The 8,078-nt window shown below is 36.7% G+C and overlaps 1 long non-coding RNA gene across 1 annotated transcript; it reads right to left on the minus strand.

Moving 5' to 3' along the window:
- Positions 1-317: 317 nt before the first annotated feature.
- Positions 318-7,499, minus strand: LOC116487981. The gene is made up of 3 exons (XR_004253124.1): positions 7,475-7,499; positions 2,168-2,306; positions 318-1,365 (listed from the first exon to the last, which is right to left on the minus strand). It is a non-coding gene; the product is annotated as an uncharacterized LOC116487981 (long non-coding RNA).
- Between the last annotated feature and the right edge of the window lie 579 nt (positions 7,500-8,078).

Genomic DNA, 8,078 nt, shown 5'->3' on the forward strand with positions numbered 1-8,078 from the left:
AGTGAGAAGCAGCAGCAAACTTGTCAGAGGCTTATGGAATAATGCTCTTCTATGAACTGCCGCATAAGGCTACTTGTAAAACTGGGGCAGAGATGGCATCACCTTCCAGAGTTGCAGCACTCATTTTCTGGTCTCACCATTTAATTAAACTACTGTATTGAGGGAGAGGGAATGTGTTACCTTGCGGGCAATACTTTTCTGCTTGTGTACAACTGTTGTTGCCTGTTGCCTAGTTCTCTGAGATGTTGACAGACAAAGAAGAAATAAACTAAAAAGCTAAAAAGCTACGCATATATCATGTTTGAAAACTTTCTTTTTTTTTTTTTTTTTCCTTCCCAGAAATTTAGATGCTTGTTCTTTTGGAATGATTTATCAATTCAGATTTTAACAATAGTAGTCTAGATTAGAGAAAACTCTTTAGAAGTTAAAAATCATGGAATTTTTCTCAAAAAGTCTTATATCTGGTAATCAGAAAATAGAGGGGAAGAGGATGTTACGGATATGACACCACTGGGTAGGAAAGATCAAGGAAGGAAGAAAAGCACTCATGCTGTACTTCAGCAAATCAATGACAGTGATGACAAGTGTTTTCCTTTTTAGGAAACATTAGACTGCACACATTTCAGCAGAGACCTGGCCATACACCTGCAGTGAGATGCTGCTTTTTACATTGGCCATGGCAACTTAAACACCGAGATCTCATTCTTGCCTTTGCCAAGGAAGCAAAAATCTCACTAATTTAAGTGAAATATGGTGTATGGAGAAGACAGCTCTATCCCAGTATTTCCAATACAGGCTACAGAGTAACATGTACAACGTGCCCTGGAATATTTGGATTCAAAACATTCACCTGTGAGTTCTTACTATCCTTAGAGATTTTTCTTCCTCCCTCACCAGCTACTTCTGGTATGCATTCATATATAATGTTATAATAAAGAATTGTAATTAAGAGTTTTAATTTAGAGTTATCACTAGTCATCAGATAAGAACTTTACAGTCACAGCTGCATCATTGACAAGAACATCTTGTGAATTCTCCAGTTTTACTCTAAAAGGTTTAAATCCACCACAGTTGCATTACTATCAATCCACTCTAAGTTTCAAAACAATCACAATGGTACCTGGACACACATCATCCTGCAAAATACTGTATTGTCTTCTAAAATTCAAATATCTATGACTGTGAACAACTTCAGCCTTATATCCTTATTTTCCCCTGAAACAAAGTGTAAGCCATGCTCTGCAGAAGTTGAAGCTTCTGGTGTTTCAGTGTGAGAAGATCAGATGATCTTTTGTTTCACAGCTGGGAGGAAGAAGGTCTAATCCAGGAAGCTTGTTGGAAGGGACTTTGCAAGTTACATGTGGGCTGGAAAGAGCAATATGCCTATTATCCCAACCTGATAAATGAATTTATGCTAAAACTTTATGTTATTACTTTATAGTTGAACTTGGCCATTGTTATGTTACATTACTACAACTATGACAAAGTTTAAATGGATTAACTCCTACTGAAAGTGACAGAGCTAAACTAACCATGAAGGCACAATGTTGGAACAAGCTTGTACAGTCAAAAAGCAGGAATGACTGATGCAAAGATAAAAATGTAGAGAAGATTAAAAAACAGAGGAAAAGACAAAAAAAAAAAAAAAAAAAAAGTGCCCTGCAAACTTAGTAATACGTTTCATGTCCAAACATGAAATCTATCCATCTGCAAAGAAAAAATGTCATGTATCATAAACAAAAGAAAGAATAATTTTGAATTGAATAAGCTGTTTTTGGATGTAGGCTTGAATTAGATTAGTTTCATCCCTCTGTGAATTTATGGACTACAAATAAGTCAAGCAAATGAAGAAAGAAGATAGAGGTGGAGAGGGTTGTGAGAAAGTGAGTCCCTGAGGACAAAAATGGAGTGAGGGAAGATTAGGATGTGAATGGAAAACCAGTGAATGAATTATAACATATGAATGTGGAGTGACAGAAAGGAAACAGAAAATATATCAGAAAACAGAAGAGTAGAAATGGATATGCATTGCATTACATGCAAAAATGACCGTGTTAATTGTACGTTTTAAAGAAACCTGCTTTAGGTTGTGACCCAGAACTGCTGCTTTAATGTTATTATTTCCCTTTCCAGTAACCCCAAAGACTATCACAGACCAGAGGCTCACCTGTGCATCCATTAAGCTGCTGGAGCGGGTTGAGCTGGATGTAGCAGTCAGTTCCTCCTGCTGCACCTCTTCATTGGGGTTCTTCTGGCTCCATTACCAGGGAGGTGATTTGGACCACAGTGAACAAGTATGCAGTTTCCTTAGGGAGAAGGAGGGACTCCTCTATTCATCTGCTTGTTTTCTTTCTAGAATAACCTAATCTTTGTAAAATAGCTGAACAGTAGCAAAGATAATTGCTAAAATGTAACTACCTTTCAGTGAATGGGAGGCAGAAGCTAAATATCAATAATAAATAAAACTAAGAATGTAATAATTTTCATGTCAGAAAAAAACAAACAAACAAACAAAAAAAGTTAGGCTGCAGTTGTACCCAGAGACAAAGTTGGCCAAAATGATAAATAAATTTCTTATTTTTTTTTTTCAAAAACAAAAAAATCACACACTCTATTAAATAACTCAGTTGTTTTTAAACATGTGTACTGTGAGGTAAATATAATTTTGCAAATGATATTTAGCGTATAACTGATTCTGCCAAAATTTTCAATCAGCTGACTAATCTGGGCAGACTCCATATAAATACACCACAGCATTGATTTTATGTACTTGTTCAGCTGTTCCCAAATGCTTGACAGCCCTGACAACGTGATCGATCAGTGATCCCATTCACCCAGACCTGCAGGTGTCTTTTATGCTCTCCCTGCTGGAAGATGACAATCAGACTCATTAAAGGCAACACAAAGCATTACCAATGACATGTTTCTTGTCAGATGAACACAGCCAATGCCTATTATGATTTTATCTCAGAGAAATTGATTTAATCAGCAGTCTAAGATTTAACCTATTGTTAATAATGCAATTTAAAGCTTTTCTCTCATTGCTGATCAACCTAACTAGAATTTAAATGGGTAAGAAGCGACATGAACAAGCTCATAAGGGGGCAGAGTTTATCTCTTCTGTCTGTGCCAGCCTCTTTGATGTTTGATGCAAAGAACTAATCTTCGTGATTCCAGAAACCACATCGTGAACAAGAAACATTTTACCAAAGCTATTATGTCACATACTGCTATCTTAATTTTGGTTTTACACAAGTTTTATATTCTTTGAGTTTTCTTTGAGTTTTATGCATACGGAAGACATATTTAAAAAGCTGTCAAGTTGTATAAAGCTAATGTTACATGTATTTGTTGTATTAATGATCTAATCATTCAAAGCTTGCTTTTAGTGTTGTTTTTCTTTTTGCTTTGCTTTTCATCCACACTATTCACTTCATTACATATTACTTTAGCTTGTCATTTGTGAAAAAAAATAGTTTTCAAAGTGATTATTTTTTAAATTTAATCTACTGAAGTTACAAGAGAAAACATAAAAATGAGACTGTAAAAGTGCTTTAAAAAAACATGTTGACTTCTTGTAACACACTTATTCTACTCTGTCATTGTCAGTTTGTAGTACAAATGTACTCTTAATGAAAGATCTGAACCAATCACCATAAATTTCAGTAATTACTTTCAAATATTGCTATCATTAAACATATCATCTCTACGACTACCTGAAAGGATGTTGTGGGGAGATGGGGGTCAGCCTCTTCTTGCAGATAACTAGCAGTAGCACAAAATGGAATGGCCACAAGTTGTCCCAGGGGAGGTTCAGTTTGGAGAAGAGGAGAAATTTCTTCTCATAAAGAGTAGTCAGGCGTTGGAAAGGTTTGCCTGGGGAGGTGGAGGAGTCACTGTCCCTGGGGGTGTTCAAGGAAAAGTTGGATGTGGTGCTTAGGGACGTGGTTTAGTGGGTAATATTGGTGTTATGGGGATTGTTGGACCAGATCTGGGAGGTCTTTTCTTGCCCTAATGATTCTATGATTATTGAAATGCGGTTCAAATATTAAAGCTGTTTATATAGTAAAACTTTCTTACTCAACACATCAGGTCCTCTTCAGTTGATAGAACATACATCTGCCTCCTTCATACCTAAACAGTATCTTATGGGTAATTTTTATTCAAATGTCATTTTATAAGACTTTTGCATATTTTGTCTATCTGTTATTTAAAAAAAAAATAAAAATAAAAATGGAGATAGCAGCACATTGTGTTCCAGTTAAAACATCACTAGGTTGAAGGGAATGTACAGTGTGGTGTGCTCTGAGAAGAGGCAAAAAGGTGGATTCACAGATCTGTTAGGGAGGACTTGCCATGCCCACAGGACAGCATGGCCAACCAACCTAACGAGACACTTAGAGACTTAAATTCACAAATTGGAGACCATTAAGAGTTTTACAGTGAGCTTGAAATTTCTTTGTGAAATCGGAGTTTGTGTGGTGAACATATTAATTAATATAGCTAACTGACTTTGGGAACTGAGGTAATCTGAATGACTTCAGAAGTGAGGATAAAATAATCACTGTAACCAAGACTGCAGGAGACAAAAATCTTGGGAACAAACAATTTCTGATTGCTTGACAGAAAATTGTGGTTTTGCTCCCAAGCAGCTGGGAAGTGTATTTCATTTTCCCATTACTCTATGCTTTTTCTCTGAGGGATAGGTTCTCTGTCTAAACAAATCAAGATTTCAGATTGAAAAGGTAGGCTTTTCATTTATCAGCAGAAGAATGGAAGGTGAAAATGTGCCATGGGTTGATTTTCTTCAGGGAGGCTATACAGGAAATGCATTATGTAACAAAGAGAGAACTATATGGACTCACTATAGGAGAAATTGGAGAGATAAGAATAAGGAGAGAAGACAGTAGAGATTTGTGAAAACGATGAGAGAAAATAGCTTTGTGAGAGCATTACCATCAGTGACATTGTCAAAACAACAAGGCTGAATTTCTTCAAGACAACTGAAGCTCACCAAAAAAGAGCAGAATGGCAGTTTCACTACAGTGGAAGTCAAAACGGGATAGGTTTAGCAAGCAGTGAAAGAAAGGAAATGGTTCTTAATCTCTAGATGAATTTAAAGGTGAAAAGAAACAAGAAAAAAAAAAAAAAAAAAAAACTAGTGATGAATTGGGGGTATCAGCAGTGAGCTCTGAGGAATGAACTAAGTGATAGCTGCAGTTTAAAGGGAACTGAAGACCATACATAGAAAAGTACTGAGGAATATAAGGAAAATATCTATTGACTTGCAAAATAGAATTTCTCTCTCATATATATACATATATTTAATATCTAATTAGGGTTATACTTTAGAAATGTTTTTTTTTTGTTGTTGCTCACAATGGAGTGAAGAGTAGATATCTATTTTCACTATGCTTTCAGTAATGCTTAGATACAAACATTTTCAGCAAATCATTTTAAAGTCACTGTTTAGACAAGCACAAAGTACCACTGAAAAACCAGTCAACCTGCATTACCTGAGCTGTGGGAGTAGTCCCAGGGTCACTTATAACAGCAAATGCAAAGTCATATGAGTTAGTACAGTACTTGTTTGTCACAGGCTAATTTAACTCTATTTGCCTTGTGCACGCTATAAATTTGATGACACCTAAATGGATAGTTACCCTCTTGTAATGTGTTTGAAGTTGGGAGCTTTCAGTGAGACATCATACAAGTAGATTAGAATTACTTTTAATTCAGTGTCACCTTTAATACTGTTGTCAATGTCACAGTGATCAGTTAAATGGTGGTGAAAATGAAGACTTCCTACATCTGTTACTACTGGTTTTAATGAATTCTCCTTATACTTTTTGTGAAGTAGTGACCCATTTTTTATTATCTTATTACTTCTATCCTACATTGAATCTTAAAATAGTTTCTGCTTCCTCTTGAAAAATCTGGAAAACTTATTCCCTAATTCAGTTAGAAATTCCCAATGATTTGTGCATATTAAATCCAAACAAACCACCTGGTTTTGACTGTTTCTTAATCCTTCTTAAAATCAGAGGCCCATTATCAGTGGCCTCTGCAAGAGAACTCCGCAATTAGAAATCCACACAAGCTTCCCTCTTTGTCATCAAGCTGTGTATGTCTGCTCACAGAAAATTGCTACAGCTGTCAGCTTAAGTGCAATGACAAATATGTTTCTCTGCATATTTGGTTTCAGCTAGTTTTGCTCAATTCTGTATGACTTCACTGGCATGACAAGTTACACAAGTGTTGCCAGAGAGTAAGAAAGACAAGCTGCCAGGTATTTACCTTAGGTTAACCCTGTGTGGTGTTACAATCTGTGCCTGTACTTAGCCCTGTGGTTACTAGATAACATTAGCCTTTGCACCATCAGTGGCAGGTTGATGTGTAGCATGTTCCCATTTCTCTCTGTCTCCATTTTTTTTTTTATTTTTTTCTTTTTAAGCAAGGTTATATAAAATAAGATAGTGTGTGATTTGAGATAACATTGATCTCCCTTTTTGTTTATCAGAGCTGAAGAATTTTTCCCAAACTACCTGTGTAAGGTTCCCTCAACAACTATTTCCCCTGTAAATTGCAAACCCTCAAGATTAAAAGCACCAGAGAAAGAAGTCTCTGAAGTGATTTACTAACTTCAGCAAAAACAATTCTGAGAACGGAGGGGGATTGACATTCCCAGCTATCACAGCTTCTCCTCCAAGAAATCTGAGGGAGTTGGGCCAACTGTTACTAAGTCGGCTGTGAGCTGACTGCTGACTTCAATTGAAAAGTTCAATCTATGGCAATTATAATGACAGATTTTGGCATTTTCAGTGACGTTTAGCATCCTCAGAAAAAAAAAAAAAAAAAAAAATCAAATAATGGAAACTTCAAAGTGCCAAGGATATACAAAAAGGGGATGGAAGAGACTGGGCTTGTCAGCCAAAGGGCTGGGGGATGTTATTAAAACTGATAACTTGCAGAACAGAAGTTTCCTCTGCACTTAGAGCTGTTACTCATCTCTGATAAAGGCACATCCAACTAAACAATACTGAATATTACTGCCATTACAGATCAGGACAAATCATATTTAGAACCTTATGGAATTCAGTGCATCACATATGCCTTAACCATGACTTCCTAATTGATCCTGAAAAGGAAAGTCTGTGTCTGCATCACTCATTAAACTTAGTTTGATTGTTCCTTTAGCATTGGATATGTAGAACCTTGTTCTGACATCTTGTCGTGGTTTAACCCGGCCGGCAGCTAAACACCACACAGCCGTTCGATCACCCTCCCCCCTCCCTCTCTGGGACGGGGGAGAGAAATGGAAAGTGAAGCCTGTGAGTTGAGATAAAGGCAGTTTAATAAGTCAGGAAAATAATAACAATAACAATAACAATAATAATAATAATAATACAATGTTGATAATAGTACTACTAATAATAATATGTACAAACAAGTGATGCACAATGCAATTGCTCACCACCCGCTGACCGATGTCCAGCCTAACCCCAAGCAGTCCAGCCCCCCTTCCCCCAGCTAGCCACCCCTATATATTGTTTAGCATGACGTCAGATGGTATGCAATACCCCTTTGGCTAGTTTGGGTCAGCTGTCCTGGGTCTGTCCCCTCCCAGCTCTTACTGCACCCCCAGCCTGCCCGTTGGCAGGACAGAACAAGAAGCTGAGACGTCCTTGGTTTAGTATAAGCACTGCTCTGCAGCAATTAAAACATCGGGGTGTTATCAGCACTCTTCTCATCCTAAGCCAAAACATAGCATTCTACCAGCTACTAGGAAGAAAATTAACTCTGTTCTAACTGAAACCAGGACACATCTCCAATCCATCATATCCTTATTATAGTGATAATCTCTTGTCTTTTAATCAGTGATACTTGGGAGAAGGAGGGGAAACGTGTGAAAGTGTGAATGTATGGATGAATCAACATCTGATTAGCTCACAGAATCTATTTTGTGTGTTTATTCAGAGAATATGAAATTCAAAACTTTAAGTGATAATGATTATTGGTGTATATATATGGTGTACATGTATATATATATGCATATATAATTTTTATATTTTTTTTTC

This window comes from Aythya fuligula, chromosome 3 (genome assembly GCF_009819795.1).
Source record: "Aythya fuligula isolate bAytFul2 chromosome 3, bAytFul2.pri, whole genome shotgun sequence".
In the NCBI taxonomy this organism is placed as follows: Eukaryota; Metazoa; Chordata; class Aves; order Anseriformes; family Anatidae; genus Aythya; species Aythya fuligula.